The sequence below is a fragment of the Hyperolius riggenbachi genome, chromosome 1, assembly GCF_040937935.1.
Source record: "Hyperolius riggenbachi isolate aHypRig1 chromosome 1, aHypRig1.pri, whole genome shotgun sequence".
In the NCBI taxonomy this organism is placed as follows: Eukaryota; Metazoa; Chordata; class Amphibia; order Anura; family Hyperoliidae; genus Hyperolius; species Hyperolius riggenbachi.
In genome coordinates, this window is record NC_090646.1 from 634,600,292 (window position 1) to 634,622,676 (window position 22,385).

Consider the following 22,385-nt stretch of genomic DNA (forward strand, 5'->3'; position numbering starts at 1 on the left):
GGGGGCTTAGGGTTAGGCACCAATAGGAGTGGGGTCTTAGGGTTGGGAACCACGGGGGTGGGGGGAAGTTTCTAGCGGCAATTTCCTACCCTCTTTTTTTTTCCAGGCACTTTTTTTCATATATGCTGTGCCAGTACCTGGCGTTACATTTGAATTGCCTTCTTCCGCAGGCTTTAGAATCTCTCTAGCAGGCTGGTAACTTTATTTTATCCTTACAGTCTGCTGCTTTGTGCTGATAGGTAATGATGAGCTGTGTGCTGAAACCTTGAATTACTTGTGAACTGGCATCTTGCACTAAATTAGTGTGAAGTCCGATGCATTCCTATTTTCCTGAAGCAGAACACACCTTGGAACAGAAGCTGCCATTGGCTTCCTTCCAGGGTGTGAGGGTGGCCTGGAGGTTCAGGGTCTCCTAATTACTGACTAGCTGATGCCTTTAATCAGAGTAACAGCCTTTTGGCTATAGTAACTTGGCAATTGTCAGCGTTGTTTACACTTGATTAGGTGCTTTTAATGATTTGGGAATCCTGGGCCACATAAGTAATGGGTGGAGGCTGGTTTTGGTTAATGGGTATTAATATACATAAATGAAAGCACACCTGAAGTATGCCGAAACTTTATAACAAAAATCCTGGTGTGAAAGGCGTATCAGCCACAAGGCAAACCTAGGCAGTTGCCTAGGGCCTGGAGAGAGTCTAGGGGCCTAGTGGATGCTACCCCCACCATATCTTACTAAAGAAGAGTCAGGTGACCAATCAGCGGTTGCCATCTTGCCCAGGGCCCCATTTCATCAGACATAAACCTTTACACTTTGTATAGCCCTGCCCCTTATAGTTTATAGGGCATTCTTCAAGCCAAATACTTTTTTGTTGTTGTTGTTTTTGTTTGAATACCCTAATTCCCTTTAAACTAAACAAGCCTCGCCCACAGCTCCTCCAGCGCCTAGGTACTCTGAGTCCCATGTAGCAAGTGCTCATGGGAGCTCAGCCTGGGAAGAGGAGGTTTTTCCCGAAGAAGGAGGAGGCGGCGTTACCAGCCAGAGATTTCAGAGGCAAGGGGGCGGAGAGGGGAGTGAAGTTTGCACAGGCTGAGGGGTGGAGATGCAGAGCAGCTTTCCTGTGTAATGATCACAAGCAGAACATGGCTGCTCTCATTGTGTCGCAGGAAGAAATAAACATCTACTATTGAAGCTAGATTTGCTGTGTAAACTATCTAAACTTTAGATAATACAGTATATGTAGACAAGTTACTTGCTATAATTCGTTTTTCATCTTGGATCCCCTTTAACCCCCTCCTGCCCTTACAATATTAATTTATAAAGATTTAGTCAGATTTTGCCCAAGTAAAAAGTTCTCAAACAGTATCCAGTGTCCGCTCAGCGATTGGTACTTTAGGAGTCTTTTTCACAATGTAATTATTGCTTCTCTGATTCGCCGAATGAATGGAGGAGATTATGGCTCATCTAATCAGATTTCTTTAGACACGGAAGGCTGCAATTGAGAACTATTGATCTGGCTGCTGGCTGGAGAGACTGGAGGGGTCAGCCTGGTACAGTTTTACATAGGATGATGTTAACGGCTAGAACATTTATTTTTAGAAATTTTAAAATGACTTTTTCAGCACTTCAGACGGAGGAATGTCTGCAAATATCCCGGTGATGGAAAGGAATGCAAGAAAAAAACCTTTGATTTCTCTAGTTTTTTTTATTTGATAAGAAATATATTGTACAATGCATTGTACAATGTAACTGGTACAAGTAATTTCAGCTTCATTAAGTTTCTCTGAATATTCTGCAATTTCAGCCAATCGGGTCTATCTGCATTGCACGGTCCTGACAGTGTGATACTGTGAGCCGATAGCGTGTAGAGCTTTCTTTTATTGTTTGGTATTATTGTGGGCAGAGCGAGGTCCTCCAGCACCCAATACTGAGACACAAAAGTGTCTTTTTTTGTATTGTAATTTTTTTTGTGGGAGGTTTTGGTGTGGAAGGGAAACCGATAATTTTAAATGTAAAATGATGTAATGTAATGTAAAAAATGTATGTGGGTGTAGTTTACTATTTGGCCACAAGATGGCCACAGTCAAAGTCCTGGAGCGTACGATCACGCTATCAGGAACTATAAGGAGGCTGTACTTTTTTTTTTCTGCAGAAATACCGCGCTCTCTGATTAGAAAGCGCTGTTTTTTCTGTGGGGAACTTAGATCGGTGAATGGGAATTATATACCCACTCACAGGTCAGGGGGGGGGGGGGGGAGGGGGAGGGGTAACAGCAGGCAGCGGGAGCACGCGCGGTCGTGCGTCTCAGGCAGCGGCAGCTGCACAGTCTGCCCAATAGGTCGATCGCGATCTACCGGTAGATCGCGACCGCCTGATTGGTAGATCGCGGCCTCCTGGCCGCATCCCATTGACTTTTGTGGCCAGCAGCTGTAGAACGCGGCCGCTTGGCCGCGTCCTATCAGATTCTGCTGCTGGCCGCTGATGTGTGTCCAATCAGGAGTGGAGAGAGGCGCGGCTGAGAGGCCAAGGGCGGCAGTGTCATGGCTGGGGGCGGCGCTGGAGGCAACACTTCCGCCTCCTCTCACGCTGCCCGCCGAAGCACTCCCTCAGCCGCCTGGTGATGTAAAGTAGGCTGCGCGCACGAGGTGTCATGGCTGCCCACATCGCTGCTGCACATGGCCTGTATGGGGAGATGACAAGCCGCAGACTCCACAGTTGAAGGGAGGTAAGTGATTACATGTGCCAGCCCTATACCTAGCCAACCTGTACTGAGGGGACCTATACCTAGCTAACCTGTACTGAGGGGGCCTATGCCTAGCTAACCTGTACTGAGGGGACCTATGCCTAGCTAACCTGTACTGAGGGGACCTATGCCTAGCTAACCTGTACTGAGGGGACCTATGCCTAGCTAACCTGTACTGAGGGGACCTATGCCTAGCTAACCTGTACTGAGGGGACCTATGCCTAGCTAACCTGTACTGAGGGGACCTATGCCTAGCTAACCTGTACTGAGGGGACCTATGCCTAGCTAACCTGTACTGAGGGGACCTATGCCTAGCTAACCTGTACTGAGGGGACCTATGCCTAGCTAACCTGTACTGAGGGGACCTATGCCTAGCTAACCTGTACTGAGGGGACCTATGCCTAGCTAACCTGTACTGAGGGGACCTATGCCTAGCTAACCTGTACTGAGGGGACCTATGCCTAGCTAACCTGTACTGAGGGGACCTATGCCTAGCTAACCTGTACTGAGGGGACCTATGCCTAGCTAACCTGTACTGAGGGGACCTATGCCTAGCTAACCTGTACTGAGGGGACCTATGCCTAGCTAACCTGTACTGAGGGGACCTATACCTAGCTAACCTGTACTGAGGGGACCTATGCCTAGCTAACCTGTACTGAGGGGACCTATGCCTAGCTAACCTGTACTGAGGGGACCTATGCCTAGCTAACCTGTACTGAGGGGACCTATGCCTAGCTAACCTGTACTGAAGGGACCTATGCCTAGCTAACCTGTACTGAGGGGACCTATGCCTAGCTAACCTGTACTGAGGGGACCTATACCTAACTAACTTTCGGGGGGAGGCGGGGGGGGGGGGGGCGGGTGCATTTAAAACGTCGGTAGATCTCCTGGCCTCGGCGAATTTTAAAGTAGCTCGCGAGCCGAAAAAGTGTGGGCGCTTTCCGAACGATTTCCGAGCATCTTCCGATCGATTTCCGTTCACTTTAACCACTTAAGTCTATCTGGACGGATATATCCGTCCAGATAGACTTAAGTGGTTAAAGTGAACGGAAATCGATCGGAAGATGCTCGGAAATCGTTCGGAAAGCAAATCGGACAAATCTCATAGTGTGTACCCAGCATTACACCAGAAACAAACATGCAGCTAATCTTGTCAGATCTGACAATAATGTCAGAAGCAGCTGATCTGCTGCATGCTTGTTCAGGGTCTGTGGCTAAAAGTATTAGAGGCAGATTATCAGCAGGGCAGCCAGGCAACTGGTATTGTTAAAAGGAACTAAATATGGCAGCCTCCATATCCCTCTCAGTTCAGTTGTCCTTTAAAGTGAACTTGAGATGAAAGGTTATCCTGTATTTATACTTACCTGGGGCTTCCTCCTGCCCCATGAGGTCCCTCACTGTGGTTCTCGGCCCCTCTGTTCTGCCAATATCCGCCCCCGTAATTGGGCTGGCCGAGCTCTTCAGCGCAGATGTCCTTTAAAGGGGAACTGAAGTGAGAAGAATATGGAGGCTGCCATATTTATTTCCTTTTAAACAATACACAATGCCTGGCAGCCCTGCTGATCTATTTGGCATCAATAGTGGCTGTATTACACCAGAAACAAGCATGCAGCTAATCTTGCCAGATCTGACAATAATGTCAGAAACACCTGATCTGCTGCATGCTTGTTCAGAGGCTATTGCTAAAAGTATTAGAGGCAGAGGATCAGTAAGACAGCCAGGCAATGTGCATTGTTAAAAAGGAAATAAATGTCAGCCTCCATATCCCTCTTGCTTAAGTTGCCCTTTAAAGGGGAACTGAAATAAGAGGTATACGGAGGCTGTCATATTTATTTTCTTTTAATCAATACCAGTTGCCTGGCAGCCCTGCTGGTCTATTTCTCTGCAGTAGTATCTGAATAACACCAGAAACAAGCATGCAGCTAGTCTTGTCAGCTCTGACTTTAAAGTCTGAAACACCTGATCTGCTGCATGCTTGTTCAGGGGCTATGGCTAATAGTATTAGAGGCAGAGGATCAGCAGGGCTGCCAGGCAACTGGTATTGCTTAAAAGGAAATAAACATGGCAGCCTCCATATACCTCTCTCTTCAGTTCCCCTTTAATGAAAAAATGGTAATAAAAAAAGTGTCTGGCCACCAGAGGGCACACAGTATGAGATAAGAGGGAGACTTTCTCTCACTTCCTAATTATTATTTATTTATAAAGCGCCAACATATTCCGTGGCGCTGTACAATGTAAGAAAACAAACAAGGGATACATAATGATACAGACAATGATATACATCAAATATGAACACTGATACAAGATACAGCACTGCTGATTACAATTTTATTTAACATGATGACTAAAATGTATAAATGTCTAACAGAGTGCAAGCAATTAAATTAATTACATTCCATGACACAAAAGGGGGAGAGCCCTGCCCTTGCGAGTTACAATCTAAAGGAGTGGGGTGGAAACAAGAGGTTTACATGTTTACTTCCTAATGACAGGGACCATCTTTCTGTACTCCCTTACGCCCTCTAGTGATTGGAAGATCCAGATTTTTTTCCCCTACAAATAGAGAATAGCAGCAGCAATACACCCAAACAAGGTGATTGTTCTCAGGAGCGTGGTTTTTTTCTTGTTTATTTCTTTTGCAGGACAAAAAAACAAACAAAAAGATTGAGTCGTATAAATGATATGTATATTACCTGGCTACCTACTACAGGAATTCTGCTTTTTCCTGGAACCCACCAGCAGTGTTTTATTAAAGGGACCCTGTGCATGGGGAATAAATGGAAATCTGAACTTTACCTTGGGCTTCCTCCAGCCCCCCGTAGCCCGTGAAGTCCCTCGTCACGTAATGGAGCTGCCAGCGGAACCGCTGAGGGACCTTGTGAGCTATGGGGTGCTGGAGGAATACCCCAGGTAAGTTCAGATTTCCATGTTGTTTCTTCTTCTTTGGGTTCCCTTTAAAGGATACCCGAAGCCAAACTAAACTAATGAAATAAACAATTGTATTTATCTTCTTTCTCCTAAAAATGACTTTTTAAAGTATTCCAGTTTTATTTTATGTTTAAATCTACTTTTTAAGTTTTAACTGTTTTATTGTTTTTACTCAATGACACATTCATTGAAGTATGCCAGAGCTAAAATCTATGAACTATTAACCCTTTTTATCTCTTTCCTGCTCTCAGAAGCCAATTTCTGCTAGGAAAGTGTTTTATAGTTGGAATTTCTTATCAGTGAGGGTCACACTGCAGTCACTTCCTGTCTGAGTCAGGACTGAGTCAGCCACTTACATACCTGATATTTAACTCTTTCAGGCAGAGAAAGAAAAAAAGAAACATAGTATAGTTATTTGTGTGCTAGGCACTGTACATACCCATGTCTATCTCATCATGTCACATGTCACCTCGGGTATCCTTTAAGCGCTAATGCTATATGTATATATATATTATGTATGTGTGTGATCCCACTTGAGGGATGTGATTTTTGAGAAAAAAGAAATCACCCGTAGCATTAGCAAGAGCATTACAAATCACAGGTGCGTAGAAAAGTGGGTCCCGGGCCTCAGCCAGTCTTCTGATTGACACCTCAGTTACACTCCCATTTCCCTCCCAGTTCTGCAGAGCTGCCAGCTGTGTGGAGGGTGAATCATCATCCTGTTCAGTCATTCTCGGGTGACCTACAGATACTCGCACTGTACAAGCCTGGTGGCCGGAGTGTGATGTCCAACAGCAGAACAAGCTCTTTATCCAGAGATATCCCTGTGAACAAGCTCTAGCTTCATTGTGGTGAGAGGGGACCTCCCTCTGTGTTCTGTATTGAGAGAAAACAGCAGCAACTTGCTGAGAAACTCCAATCCTGACAAATCCATTTCCCTCTAGGTGGAGCTTGGAGGCTGTAGAAATGCTCCATACAAACACCTGATTGTTCTGTTATCAGGTGAAAGTCATGCAGTGTCTAATCTCAGGAGTTTTTTTCCTGTAATCAGTATTCCCTTTAACAATCATTACTTGATCATTCGGGCAACATTACAGATAACAAAAGCTGTACAGACATGCTGTTTAGCTATAAGGGGCCCATACACTCAGCTGATTTCAATCGATCTGGCAGGCTGGAAAAGCTAGGTCGATCTGTTGAGATTGCTTATCATTTTGCATTGGACCTAATGGAAATCTGAAATTGCCATCAGATCGATTTTCAATAGATTTCATACTGAAATCTATTGGAAATCTGTTCCTAGTAAAAAACGTTCCTAAACACATCAGATAGATCAGAAATCTATCTGATGAGCTATCTGCTGCTAATCTAACGAGTGTATGGCCACCTATATGGTCTGTAAATAAAGAAGCCTCTACTTTATCTCTTTGCTATCTGTCCAATGGCCTGGTGCATGTAACTGCGGTAATACGGCCGTGCACGGCCGTATTACTCTAAAGGTAGCCATACACTGGTCGATTTGCCATCAGCTTCGACCAACAGACAGATCCCTATCTGATCAGAGAGGGATCGTATGGCTACCTTTACTGCAAACAGATTGTGAACCGATTTCAGCCTGAAACCGTTCACAATCTGTGGTGGTGGTGGTGCTGCCGCCGCTTCCCCCCATCCCGCATACATTACCTGCTCCACCGGCACGACTCCCGGGTCTCCGCTGTTTCTCCGCTCTGGTCTGCTTTGGTCTCCAGCATGCTTCCCTTCTTCCTGTCTGGGGGAAGTTTAAACAGTAGAGCGCCCTCTACTGTTTAAACTTTCTGCCGGGACAGGAAGAAGGGAAGCATGCCGGAGACCAGACCAGAGCGGAGACTGAGAAGAGCGGAGACCCGGGAGTTGCGCCGGCGGAGCAGGTAATGTATGCGGCTCTATTGCGTCGGGCACTCGAACGCCGCTAGCGATGCGCTCTTTACCTGCGGGCGATCGACGGGATCGGACGGAATGGATCGAAATTCGGCGTGTAGCGTGAACGATTGGCAGCAGATTCGATCCCAGTGATCGAATCTGCTGTCGAAACGGCGGCAAAAGCGGGCCAGTGTATGGCCAGCTTTAAGGGGCCCATACACTCAGCCGATTTTCTGGTCGACCGATCGATCCCGATCGATTGATCGATTGCAAATCGGTTGGCCAATCGACGGATCGATGGCCGATTTCGATCGATTTCGATGGATTTCCATCGAACTGGCAGGGTGGAAAATTTAGGTCGATCTGATGAGATAGCTTATCAGTTTGCATTGGCCTTAATGGAAATCTGATGGCAAAAAAATGCCATCAGATCGAATTTCAATAGATTTCAAACTGAAATCTATTGGAATTCTATCCTGGTAAAAAATGTTCTAAAACGCATCAGATAGATCATCAGATGCATTTCTTATCTATCTGCTGCCAATCTGACGAGTGTATGGGCACCTTTACTGTCCCCAGCAGTACTGCATGTTATGCTTTTCTGCGGTAAGGCGCATTACTAATGAGCGTTACCGCTAGTAATGCTCATTACCATAGCAACGGTCACGCTTGAGTACTGCGGGTCGTACTAATAGCGGAACATGTCGTACTGCTGGGGTAATTAAGGGAAATATTACTATGATTTCCTGCATCTACCCTCTAGTGTGAAGGGTCCTAACCCTACCTCATAAAACTAACCTTCACTTTCCCTCTCCCCTCACATGAACACCTAACCCTAACTGATACTCGCCTTGTGACTTCTTTCCTGGTTTTTTTATGGGTGGGCAATGCAAGTCACTGGGGTGAAATGACTGAGGGGCAACTTTCTGGGATCCAGCGATGGATGCATGCTATTTAGCTCCCTCCTATGTGGGACGGTCCCCATTGCTCCAGCAGCATGTCATCTCGTGAATCAACGGAATCCGCCTAGGGGCAAGATGCATCCCATGTGCCCATCGCTGGATCCTAGAAAGATGAATCAGTTCACCCCTCTACATGAGGCAGGGGTCCTCAGGCTACCTAAATCAGGGCTCCTCTGGTTCCCCAATGCTGTGCACTCTTCTGGCTACCTATACTCTGGACTGCTCTGGTTCCCCAATACTGGGGACACCTCTGGCTACCTAATACTGGAAGCTCCTCTAATTCCGATACTGGGGGCTCCTCTGGTTCCCCAATACTGTGGGCTCCTCTGGCTACATAATACTGGGGGGTCCTCTGGTTCTCTAATACTGGGGGCTCCTCTGGTTCCCCAATAGTGGGGGCTCCTCTGATTCCCCAATACTGGGGGCTCCTCTGGTTCTCCAATACTGGGGGCTCCTCTGGTTTTCCTAAAGTGGGGGCTTCTCTGGTTCCCCAGTAGTGGAGGCTCCTCTGGCCACCTTATACTGGGGTCTGCTCTGGTTCCCCAATAACGAGGACTCCTCTGGTTCCCCAATACTATGGGCCCTCTGGCTACCTAATACTGGGTATTGCGCAAAAGGTGGATCAGCGCATCACCAGGCCGCCTCCGAATGGCATACAATCAGAGGTGCGCTGAGCCCCCCCAGAAGCTGCTAACGTACCTTGAACCCAAACGGAAGCTCTGCATATACACCAAAAGCAAGGCTGCTAAGTGGGAGCAGCTGACCAAAAATTAATTCAATTAGTACATAGCAAAGAAATGAACAGTGCTACTTAAAAACAGACAAGTGCCTACCTGCAAGAGAGTGCAAGCCCCACTTGTGGGATAAAATACACACCTAGCATACACATAACCTGTTTACCACTGGAGAATGTTGGTTTCCTGTAACAGCTTGCATGCAACTTGTTATGTACTCGTCCCTCCCACCGCGGAGAAGTCATCCCCCTATGGGAGGGGACCTAACACTAACTAAATCCTAACCTATGCATATGCATAGCCTGGGTGCGCTACAAAATAAAATTGTAGGCCTCTGATTGTAGGCCATTCGGAGGCGGCCTGGTGATGCGCTGATCCACCTTTTACGCAATTTTCGATTTTACTTGGTAGCGCACCCAGGCTATGCATATGCATAGGTTAGGATTTAGTTAGTGTTAGGTCCCCTCCCATAGGGGGATGACTTCTTCGCAGTGGGAGGGACGAGTACTTAACAAGTTGCATGCAAGCTGTTACAGGAAACCAACATCCTCCAGCGGTAGACAGGTTATGTGTATGCTAGGTGTGTATTTTATCCCACAAGTGGGGCTTGCACTCTCTTGCAGGTAGGCACTTGTCTGTTTTTAAGTAGCGCAGTTCATTTCTTTGCTATGACCTAATACTGGGTGCTCTTCAGATTCCCCAATACTGGGGGCTTCTCTGGTTACCTAATACTGGGGGCCCCTCTGGCTACATAATACTGGAGACCCCTCTTGTTCCCGAATAGCAGGGGCTCCTCTGGCTACCTCATCATACTGGGGGCTCCTCTAGTTCCCCAATACTGGTGGATTTTTACACACTTGCCCTGACAGCTATTTATCCTAGCTACTGTCCTGCATCTCCCCAACAACCACACTAGCCGAGGGACAGCAGCCTGTCAGACTGTAGACGTCACTAGAGAGAAGTAGCCGCTGTGCTGAGAGCTCCCTGGGTTCCCTGTGTGAGCAGCATAGGAGTGAGCAGTAGAGAGCAGCAGCCGGGAGAGGGCTTGTGCAGCAGAGGCAGCAGGAGGTGTGGCGCGGCTGTACAGTAGCTGGGGGAGGAGGACAGGGATGCCCAGGCTGCTCAGTCTCTGTGCAGCTGCAGGAGAGGCAGGATGGATGGGGCAGCCCAGCTGCGCTCCTAAGCTCGGCTCTCCTCCATCCCCAGCTCTGGCTTCTATCCCCAGCTCTGTGTCACATGGACGGATTACCGGGGGACTCGCAGGGGAGACAGTGAAGGGGATTCCTCATAAGGTGGGTGATTCAACTTTACGCAACTTACTCTTTACCCAACTTATTGCACTTTCAAAAGTTTAGTGCAGGAGACTTGCTGGTCCCTCTCACCCTGTGACTTGTCTATGAGCAGCACAGCACTCCTGAGATGTTTCCTATTGAGATTACATGGCAGACGACATTATATAAAGTCCTTCTTATAAGGGTTACCAAAGGCAAAAGAAAATCAGTTTAACTTACTGGGGCTTCCTCACTCTCCTTCCAAAGAGCCTCCAGCCAGCAACGGGCGACAACCCTCAAAGCTGGCTAGTCGCGGTCAGTCGGAGGCTACTGCGCATGCACGTCCCTGAGTCGCGGGTTTGCAGCCTTATTGCGCTCCCGTTGCTGTGAGCACAATGCGCAGTGGTGATTTTCCCATATTGCACATGCACAGAATGCTTCTGGGAACGGGACGCGGCGAGGAGATGCGTGGCTGGCCAGCTTTGCAGGAGTTGCCGCTGCTGGCCGGAGGGTCTCAGAAGAACAGTGCGGGCACAGTATGACTCCGGGGTGGGGGGGATGCCAGAACACGGTGGCAGTGGCGGCGGACGACCCTTATGGATGGCGGCCACAGGTGTTCCAACATTTTATCATACCCGACAAAATAGCATACAAATGCTACTGGGCATGTGCAAAGTCATGCAGGTCATACATTAACACCATAATGCCCATCAGTAGCATTAACCTTTGCAACCCCTAAGCGCATGCAATGGAACCAGATGAAAAACTGATGCCCAATGTAATTGGGGGTACTGGTAATTTCGGTTTACATGTTTATAGCCAATTAATATGTATTGATTTCACTTGACAGACTTGTATAGTGCTGACAGCTCTCTATATAGAGATAGAGAATACTGAAGCAGGGGTACCCCTGAGTATGTGTTTGTGGACTTGTATTCAGTGTTGCCAACTCATCCCTTAACTACTGACACATATGAATTATACAGGTTTTGTGGCTAGGAAGATGCAGTTAAGGCACTGATTATGAGCAAATAGCCCCAGAACCTGTATAACTTAGATGTATCAGTAATTAAAGGGATGAGTTGGCAACACTGCTTGTATTGCAATTCGCTATCTGGTTGTGGAATCTTTTGAAAACCCTAGTAGGTTCCTTCATCAGGCATCCTAATGCTTTTTCAGTTTGCTTAGTATCACCATCATGCCAATGTTTTCACTTGGACTGTGTGATGTGCAGCCTGTTGATCCTCCTTTTAGATGGGAACTGTTGAGATGATGCAAAACTTGATCCATTAGGGTTTATTAAAAAAAAAAGCTAAATGCAGTTGTTTATTAAAGGACTACTGAAGTGAGAGGTATGTGGAGGCTGCGAATTTTAGTTCTTTAAGCAATACCAGATGCCTGGCTGTCCTGCTGATCCTCTGCCTCTAATGCTGGGTACACACGATATGTTTTTCCTGCTCGATTCGCCGCTCGATCGTTTTTTTTTCCGCTTAATTCTCCGCTCGATTCTTTTATCCGCTCATTTTTCTTATCTTTTTCCATTCACTTCTGTGAGAAATCGAGCAGTAAAACTATCGAGAGGAATATCGGACATGACGGAATTTATCGATCGAACGCATCTATCTAGCGGCAAAATGTAACGTGTGTACCTAGCATAATACTTATAGCCATAGACCCTGAACAAGCATGCAGCATATAAGGTGTTTCTGACATTATTGTCAGAACTGACAAGATTAGCTGCATGCTGGTTTCTGGTGTGATTAAGACACTACTGCAGCCAAATAGATCAGCAGGGCAGCAAGGCAACTGGTATTGTCTAACAGGAAATACATATGGCTGCCTCCATATAACTTTCCCTTCAGTTGTTTATTAATGGCAGCATGGCTGGATTATGGACATGGTTATTATGGTGTGATAAGATTACTGTATATATATTACTAATGATCATTATTCAGGATGTTATATCTGTATATATATGATTTTTCAGTATCGCTCAGCAGTATTGTCCCATCACAGCGTGTTTACAGGATCCGAATGGGATTACTGTCTTGTGCTTGTGAGAGATGTGTATTATTATCTAGCTGTCAGCTATGAATGTTTCCAGGGTCTGATACTCAAAACAATCAACTGGCTGCAGAATTTACAGACCTTGCAGTGGGGTTACCTAGAGGTCAGTCCGGCCACTGGAGCTGTGGTCAGTTATTGGTATGTAGAAATCAGTTGGGTTTATCCCTCAGAGCACTTGTGCGCACACCCTATGGAGATAAGATATGGATTGACATGATCATTTCTACTGAACTACTACTCTGATCAGTAAGCTGGCTGCTGGTTAATTAACCAGCAGTTAATTGGGATTCATTGCCTCAGTTTCAAGTCAGAGGAAATTTGCAGGTAGAGTTATAATGGATGGATGTTCATCTCTGCTCTATTTACTATACCTACTTGCCACAGCCATTATTATTGGGTTTTGTACTTCCTGTAGAATTGTTCCTTATATGTGTAAGTGGTTATCACTTGTGTCTTGCTGCACTTGTGTCCTGGGTTTGGTACTCTTCCTAGAGAACTATCTGCATGGAGTTTGTTTTTTCTCTCTGTTCTTTTGTGAGTCCATCCCCCCCCCTCCCCAAAATCTAAAAAAATGTAATCATAAGATAATTTTGCCTTTGGGCTGTTGAACACAGCGGGTGACTCTGCGGCGATTGATTGTCAATCATCTTTACATCTTTAAACCGCTAGCGCAGTCATTAAAGTGGTCCCAAATTAAAAATACAAGATTTCAGAAATAAAATCTATTTTCTAAATTATAATAATTAGCAGCCTTTTTTCAGCTGCATGATGACAAATCTAAAATATTTTACATTTGTTGGAGGAACCCCCTCCCTTCCTTTCATATTGCCGGGACAGAATCCGGCAAACTGGTGGAGTAGGTGGTGTCCGGCAAAGGAGGAATTGCTAATGGCTGCCCCCTGTGTAACCCTAGTTATGCAAAGAGGAGGGTGAAACGCATGCACTGAAATGCTCATAGGTTTGAAGGAGTGTTTATTTATCTTTGTATGGCCTAGTGCCTAGGTTCTCAACGTGTGGTACGCGTACCCCAGGGGGTACTTCTGATGGTTCCAGGGGGTACTTAGACTTGATATACTTAACCAAGAGTAACAAATTTAGAGTTTTAGAAAATTATAAATCTTATTTAAACAACACCAATGTAGTGTTTTAGCTAATTAAAAACAATAGTAAATGCTTGGGAATTGTTTAGAACCAATTATGTACTAGGATTAAATATATATTTGTCAAGGGGTACTTGTGATAATGTTTACTATGCTAGGGGGTACTTGGTGAGTACATGGTTTTAAAAGGGGTACATACCAATAAAATGTTGAGAAACACTGGCCTAGTGCACACCGGAGCGTTTCAGCTGCGGTTTGCGATCCGCTTGCGGGTGCGGATCCGCTAGGGTAATGTATTTCAATGGGCTGGTGCACACCAGAGCGGGAGGCGTTTTGCAGAAACGCATACTCCCGGGCTGCTGCAGATTTTGGATTGCGGATGCGTTTCTGCCTCAATGTTAAGTATAGGAAAACCGCAAACCGCTCTGAAAAACGGCACTTCAGAGCGGTTTTCCAGGCGTTTTTGTTACAGTAGCTGTTCAGTAACAGCTTTACTGTAACAATACAGGAAATCTACTATACCAAAACCGCTACACAAAACGCTAGCTGAAACGCTGCAGAAAAATAAGAAAAAGCGTTTCAAAATCTGCTAGCATTTTGCGGATCTGCTAGCGGTTTTTGGTGTGCACCAGGCCTATGTGTCAGAGTGGTGCAACTAAATATTTTGAATTAAAAAAAAATGTTTGGTTTGGGTCCACTTTAAGTGTTTTGCGAATGCATAGCCATCACAAAAGTGATGCATGTAGCGATATGGGAGCGCTCACGGAAAAAACTTGGCAAAATTGCAATTATGATTTTCCGACCTTCAATGTGAAATATCCAGGGCCATTTTGTACTGCAATGCCAATCATGATTTAACGATACGCAACATTTAATGTGTTTTTAAAGGCATCTCATGGCACTATTCGAAAATGTAATATGGGCCCACAGAAAATGCAACATGCAGTGATTTTGAAAAAATTAAAGCGCATCGGTGGAAAAGAGGTTCTGCAGTTACCTTATTATTGTGGTGCCCTTGCAATCGGCAAATTGTGTAGATCCAAAAACGTGATAGCAAACGTAGACAGACGGTGGAAAATGGCCCTTAGGCCTGGAACCCACTACAAAACGTTATCGCTAATCGCAATCGCTAGTGTTTTTCATGAGCGATTCCTGGGGATTTTGGTAACGTTTTTAAAAAGTGTCAGCTTTTTGCCATCGATTGTGTAGCGATTAGCGGTTTTAATTCTGATTGGTCCTTTCAATTCATTTTTATTTTTTACAGTGTGCCGTAATGTAAAAACAATAGCATCACTCTGTGTAGGTTTTGACGAGCGACTACGCCAGCGCTTATATACTTTGCATTGCAGAAACGCTTATGTGAAAAATGTTGCATGTCCTGTATTTGCAATTTTGGTCATCGCAATCATTCCAGTGGAATTTGGCCCATCCATTAACATTAGCTGAGCATTTAGGAAAATTGCTAGCTTTTTGAATCACTCCCTAAACGCTCACAAAATCGCTCTAGTGGCTGTGAGCCCTTAGAGTGTGGTTGCGACATTAGACTATACTGATGATGGTAGAAACTGGCCTACCTGATCATTTTTGCCGACATTCCTCCATCATGCATGCTGGGTCTGCCTAAGCTGACCAAAGGGACAGCTGTGGTGGTGGTGGTGGTGGTGGGGGGGGGGGTGTTTTACATTGACAAGTTGTTATGCTATCCCAACATAAATCAATTGATGGTTCATGTAGTTCACATTTAGTGCAAAGTAGAGATTGCCAATTTAAAGCCACCTGGCGGCAGTGGTTTGGACACCATCCCCGGCATGTTGCCCAAAAACCTGTGTGTAAAAATGTGCAATTTTAGAGCACCCTACTGTGGCGTTCCAAATCCAAAAAAGCTTTATTGGCAGGACCAAATACATTTCGCATTGCCAAAGCAAAACAAAGCATTAACATGGGGAGGGGGTTGTGGTAATAAGGGAAGGGTATAGGGCAGTGATGGCTAACCTTGGCACTCCAGCTGTGGTGGAACTACAAGTCCCATGAGGCAATGCAAATACTCAGACAGCTCTAATCATAACTCGGGGAGGCAGATGCATGATGGGATTTGTAGTCTTGTCACAGCTGGAGTGCCAAGGTTAGCCATCACTGGTATAGGGGGTTGGGGTATGTAGTCCTTAGGGTGTGGGGGATGTAAGGGGCAATATGGAGGGCTGAGATATATGGTCCATAGAGGGGGTATTGGGGGTACACCTATGAAAAAGCCGCCAGGAGTTGATCAGGAGCAAGGGTTAGCCTTGTACCGGCTATATCCTGCGTCCAAGTCTCCCGGCGGCTTTTTCATTAATTACCTTTTTTTTTTCATTAATTACTATTCTCCCTCCAGGTCGTCGATGGTAGGGAAATACGTAATTTGGCTTCCAGTGATTGCTGGCGGCTGAATTACAGTGTTTTAAAAACTTCAGCTCCGTCTTCTGACGGCGCCGAAGTTACTCCGTGTGCGCCGCTATAGCTGTAATTCCTATTATGGCCTATGGTGGCGCCGGCTGCGGCCAAATCTCCTGCGCTGGATTTCTAGTGTTCGCCCTACTGTGAACAAATCTACCTTTTAGGTACGTATACTTTAGTGTATTTAACTTTAAAGCGGACCTGAACTCAGAACTTCCTCTCTGCTCTAAGATAAGCACCAGTATAGTGTCCTTTAAAGAAAAACCTTTCTTTGTTACAGCGGATACAAATACTGCAATAAATCTGCAGTGTGCCTACTTCCTGCTTTCACGGAAGCAGATATAGGGTTAACATCCTATGTTTACAAATTTGCTGCTCTGCCGAGGCAGCCAGCTGACACAGCTGAGAGATCAAATTACACTGGTGATTAGTCATAGATGCGTGGGAATTAAGCTAAACTCTCTAAATACATACAGTGTGCATTTCTGTGCTTTCCTTCTGTCCTGCGCAAAAGTTCAGGTCCACTTTAAATGAGGTCAGTAATGCAGCCCACACATGCCGACTCCTGGATGTACAGTATAAGGTGTTACACTGTGCTGCTCATACTAGGAGTAACTGATTTGCAGTCTGTGCTGGTCTCTGCTTGTATAATGCGCTCTCTGAAGCAATCCCCTCTGGTGCTATAGTGTTAAATTTATGCTGCATACACACTTGAGATAAAAGTCTCTGGAAAAGGCAAGATCACAGACCAATTTTACCCCATTCCATGTAGTATGAGAGCCATACTCTACACAGTCTATTCTATGGAGCTGAACTGCACATCAGATAAAATCTTTGCGAGATGCTGCACACAAAGATGCTGTACACACTCAAAAGATCATTATCTGCAAAAGATCTCTTCCTGCAATAGATCCATTCCTTCAAAATGTATTCATAGTCTATGAGATCTGCAGATCCTCATACACACCTTGTTTAACAGACTTCATCTGCATATCTGGCAATCATCTGCAGATCTGAAAATCCATCCTGGTGGATCTGATCTGCAGATGATTGCCTGCTAAACAAGGTGTGTATGATGATCTGCAGATCTCATAGACTATGAATGCATTTTGAAGGAATGGATCTATTGCAGGAAGAGATCTTTTGCAGATACTGATCTTTTGAATGTGTACAGCATCTGTGTGTGCAGCATCTTGCAAAGATTTCATCTGATGGGGAGTGCAGTTCCATAGAATAGACTGTGTAGGTATGGCTCTCATACTACATGGAATGGGGTATAATTGGTCTGTGATCTTGCCTTTTCCAGAGACTTTTATCTCAAGTGTGTATGCAGCATTAGTCTCCAAACTCATTAAGATCTCTCTGTTGAAGTGCTGATAACCTCTGCATACCTGGAGGTGCAGGTGTACAGGCTGCGGCCGGGATCAGTTATTAAATGTAAGCTTTGTCAGAGGTGAGCTTGGATTTTAGACCAAAGCGAAATTAGCGATGAAGGTACCTTGTAGGTTTTATCAAAGCCTGATTTGTCTTTAAAAGGACAATTAAAGTGGGATAAAACTCTGACATAACATTCAGTAAAAGTGTGTTTTGCTACTTTTTGTTACCCATACAGTTATCATATTTGTTTTTGTACACAAGTAATAGTTTGTTTACAAATTACAAATTCCCAAAGTACAGTTTATCTAATATCTGCTCTGAAAGCTGCCATTGCATTTTATTGCATAGCTGCTGTATTTAAATATTTAAAGCTATCTAGTGATCACTTCTCAGCTCTTTCTGCTCCTCAGCTAAGTACAGCTCAGTTTCGGCAGTTTGCTAATGTTTAGTAAAAGTATCTGACAAAGGAATGTAAACAAAAGATAATGTTATCACTTCTTCGGATGCGGCCATAAGCTGCCCACTGAAGCAAGGAGCTTTCCACTGAAGTACAAAGTGCTGTGTTTACCTATTTGAATGCTGTTCTGCTACATTTTTTAAGTGGTAGTAGATTTTATGCTGTAATTAATCTTCTAGAACAGAGGAAATGCTAGGTTTCATACCACTTTAAAGATAAACCATGACCAAGAATTGAACATCATCCCAATCAGTAGCTGATACCCCCTTTTACATGAGAAATCTTTACCTTTTCTCAAATGGATCATCAGGGGTCTCTGTATGGCTGATATTGTGGTGAAACCCCTCCCACAGGAAACTGTGAGGACCATGGCCCTGGCAGTTTCCTGTCTGTGAACCTCGTTGCATTGTGGGATATTGCTGTTTACAGCGGTTTCCAACTGCCAAAAAAGCAAGCAGCAGCTACTTCCAGTGACATCACCTGCCAGCAGTAATAATGTCACCATGTGATAAATGTCAGAATGTAAATCAGGGAGAGGAAAGTTTTTACAATGGGCAAACACTGACTAAATCATTTATACATAATTATTGTAAAAATTAAGCACTTTTTTTTATTACATTATTTTCACTGGAGTTCCACTTTAAGTAATGTCTGGGGTGGGGGATTAGATTTACTAACTGGGGGCTTTTTCCAGCCCCTAGCAGTCTAACAGGCTCCTCCGTGTAGTTCTGATACCCTCCAGGGAGTCTGTATGCAATTTGACTAAACAGACCTTATGGACTGATGCATTCTGTAGTGCAGATGATCCTGTGCTACCTGCAGGGGGCGCTCTATTCAGGAAGGATCTCTGCTGTTGCTTTACATTAGTGTTGTGCTATTAAACTATGTTTTTTTCAGAACTGTATTTTGTGTAATGGCTAGAGTGAGAAGCTGGCTGCTCCATATGTCACATGCGATTACAGTGAGCAGACCATGCAGCACAGTCTGTTACAGGAGTATATGAGGGGCTGGCTGGTGTTGGATGACAGCAGAAGCTGGTCTAAGTGGCTCTGATTCTCAGTGTTGTCTGCTACTATAGTGTGTGTGTGTGTGATGGGATGTGGCAGATGGAAGATACAGAGGTATAGATGGAAAAACCAGGGCTGGAAGCACCAATGTTCCCCCCCCCCCCCCCCCCCCCCCCACGTTCATAGTAAGTGATTGCGTGGTAAACCGTTATGGGAAGTTTAATTGCTCCTGGCAATAAATTAAGAGACTTTATTGGTTGCATGACATAAAGTGCACCCGGGTGGGCGGTGGAATGCGTTGGCCGCTATAATTAGCAGCGGTAATGGCATTGAGAGGCCAGTTAGGGGGTCTGAAAAGCCTAAAGGACATCTGAGGTGAAAAAAAAAATGAGATAAACAATTGTATCTATCCTCCTTTTCCTAAAATTACTCTCTTTTTTTTTAGAAATCCCACAGTTTTATTTTATATTTATATCTACTTTTTAAGTTCTTTCTGTTTCATTGTCTTTGCTCAATGACACATTCATTGAAGTATGCCAGAGCAAAAAATCTATGAACTATTGACCTTTTTTCATCTCTTTCCTGCCCTCAGAAGCCATTTTCTACTAAGAAAGTGTTTTATGGCTGAGGGCTTATTCACTGCGGGACGTTGCGTTGTGATGCGACGTTAAAGTCACAATGCAGCATGACGTTAAAGTCACAATGCAGCATGATGTTAAAGTCACAATGCAGCATTACAACACAATGCAAAAAAAAGGCGGCCGATGGGATTAGCATTGCAGTGCGGTAAGCTGCGTTATAATATATATATATATAGTTTATAACGCAGCTCTGCAACATCCCACTGTGAATAAGCCTTCAAATTCCTTATTAGTTAGGGTTCAAATTCCTTATCAGTTAGGGTTACGCTATAGACCATCCAACTGGACAGAAACTGTCACTTGCATACCTGATGTTTAACTCTTTCCGGCAAAGAAAGGAAAAAGGAGACACAGCATAGTTATTTGTTTGTTTGGTACTGTACATACTCTTGTTTATCTCATCATGTCACATGTCACCTCTGATATCCTCTAAAGCCAAACTGAACTCTTGCACAGGAGACAATGAAACACAGAGCAGTCCACCCTGTGTGTGTTTATAGAGAACAGCCGGTCTAATTCTCCCTTCTTAGCAAGTAATGAGCTAGTGTAATTTCAGCCCCCAGCTATCTGCCAAGTAAAGAGCTAATATGTAAACACAGGAGTCAGAGGTCAGTGCAGGCGGCAGCAGAGAGTAGTCAAAAATCCGGGCAGAGGTCGGTGCTGCGACAGGCAGAGAGTAGTCAAAATCCGGGCAGAGGTCGGTGCTGGCGACAGGCAGAGAGTAGTCAAAATCCAGGCAGAGGTCGGTGCTGGCGACAGGCAGAGAGTAGTCAAAATCCAGGCAGAGGTCGGTGCAGGCGACAGGCAGAGAGTAGTCAAAATTCAGGCAGAGGTCGGTGCAGGCGACAGGCAGAGAGTAGTCAAAATCCAGGCAGAGGTCGGTGCAGGCGACAGGCAGAGATTAGTCAAAATCCAGGCAGAGGTCGGTGCAGGCGACAGGCAGAGAGTAGTCAAAATCCAGGCAGAGGTCGGTGCTGGCGGCAGGCAGAGATTAGTCAAAATCCAGGCAGCAGGTCGGTGCAGGCGACAGGCAGAGAGTAGTCAAATCCAGGCAGAGGTCAAAGCACATATAGGGCACGTCTTTGTTTTCCATCTGCCCTGTGCAACTCTTCAGGTCCACTTTAAAATGTAGTCCCGCCCCCGATGAAGTCACGCCGCTCCGCCGCACTGATTGGCTGAAGGGTCCCTGAAAAAGAGTGGAGATATGCGGCCGATTCAAAGCTGCAGACAACCGGGGAGAGAGGCTGGAGTCCCGCTGCATAGCGCCGATCTTGCGCGGGTATCCTAGATTGCAGTTAAAGCTGGAAATTCTCTACCCCCGAGCTGAGCTCAGGATTACCGCTTCAGCCATTTTTTCCACCAGGGAGATTAACCCTTTCTGTGCTACCAGGAAGTAACCACTCTGCAGCATCTCTGTGGGAGCTCTATAAGTTGTAACAAGGAGATGTTTTTCTGTAAAGATTATTATGCTGCTGCTGCTTATCTTTTAGAGCGGAGAGGAAGTTCTGCGTTCAAGTCTGCTTCCGGCGGTGTCCTCCTCCTCTATTCTGTGCTCAGTCTGATCTTCAGTTTATCGTATTAAAAGTATCAAAAACTGCTTTGTCGTGAACATCAAATCAAAGTATCAAAATTGCTTTATTGTGGGATGAGCCATCGTCCAGGTTTTTTAGGTGCATATACTTTGCATGAAATTTGCTTGCAAGCTGGCATTTATTAGCATTTCAATGACTTTCACTAGCGGCCACACACATAAAAGAACTGCGCTGGCCCGTTTCCTAAAACAATCACCCACCCTATTGCTATCACAGATTATTATCTCCAGACAACAGTCTGAGGCCTCTCCTTGTGGATATTGGCAGGCCTCTGTTTATACAGGCAGATAAAGGGAGCCTGTCATCCTTCAGTTATCTAGCTATAGGCAGCAGTGTTTATAGGAAGCCTGAAGGGAAAGCAGTACAGAGGCTGCCATATTGCTCTCACATGCTCTGTGTGTTTAGGTCACAGAAGCAGGACTTGTAGTATTGCTTTCTGTGTGGTCAGGCTGACATCCACTAGATTGCTATTACTGCTATACATTGTATGGTTATACCCTGACGTTTTCATTCTGAAGTTTTTGTATCCGTGTTTCTTCTCCTCCGGCCTGACATCCTTGTTTCCTTTGACTCTTCATGCTATGTACGCACACTGGAATTAACCTGGCCATGGTGGACAATAAGGGCCACCTCAGCCGAGAATAGTGAGTGACCCCAGTGTGTGTGCAGCGGCCACACACAGTCAGACAGATCTTTAGCTTTCCCCGACACCCGAGCACCGCCTGATCCCATAGTTCTCCCCACTCCTCCACCCCCCGGAATCCGCTCTGTTGTCTCCTCTCTGCAACTGATCCCTATCCAACCACCCAACCGATGTCTAACCATAACCAAGCCAACCCCAACCAATTTGTAACCCTAATTGACTCCAGAACCGAATTCCGGCTAGGGCACCATCTGTACAGATGTTGTATGTTCTCCCCGTGTCTGCGTGTGTTTCCCCCGGGCACTCCGGTTTCCTCCCACATCACACATACAGAGAAGTTAATTGGCTTCCCCCTAATTTGTCCCTCTGGACTATGATATATATAGATATATATACTACATGATACATACATACGTACATACATACACATATGACTATGGTAGGGATTAGATTGTGAGCCCCTCCGAGGGACAGTTAAAGAGAACCTGAACTGAAAATAAAAAGTCAAAATAACCATACACGAGTCATACTTA

At 45.3% G+C, this 22,385-nt stretch overlaps 1 protein-coding gene across 4 annotated transcripts in view; it reads left to right on the top strand.

Annotated features, from left to right (window-relative positions):
* PDZD2 (PDZ domain containing 2) overlaps positions 1–22,385 on the top strand; it is a 467,120-nt gene that overhangs the window by 248,342 nt on the left and 196,393 nt on the right. The window contains exon 1 of one of the 4 annotated variants that reach the window (XM_068251262.1): positions 10,380–10,556. The exons of the other annotated variants lie outside the window; for them this stretch is intronic. The gene's annotated coding sequence lies outside the window, so the exon portion shown is untranslated. Of the gene's footprint in view, positions 1–10,379; positions 10,557–22,385 lie in introns of those variants that run through there. 4 annotated transcript variants of the gene reach the window in all.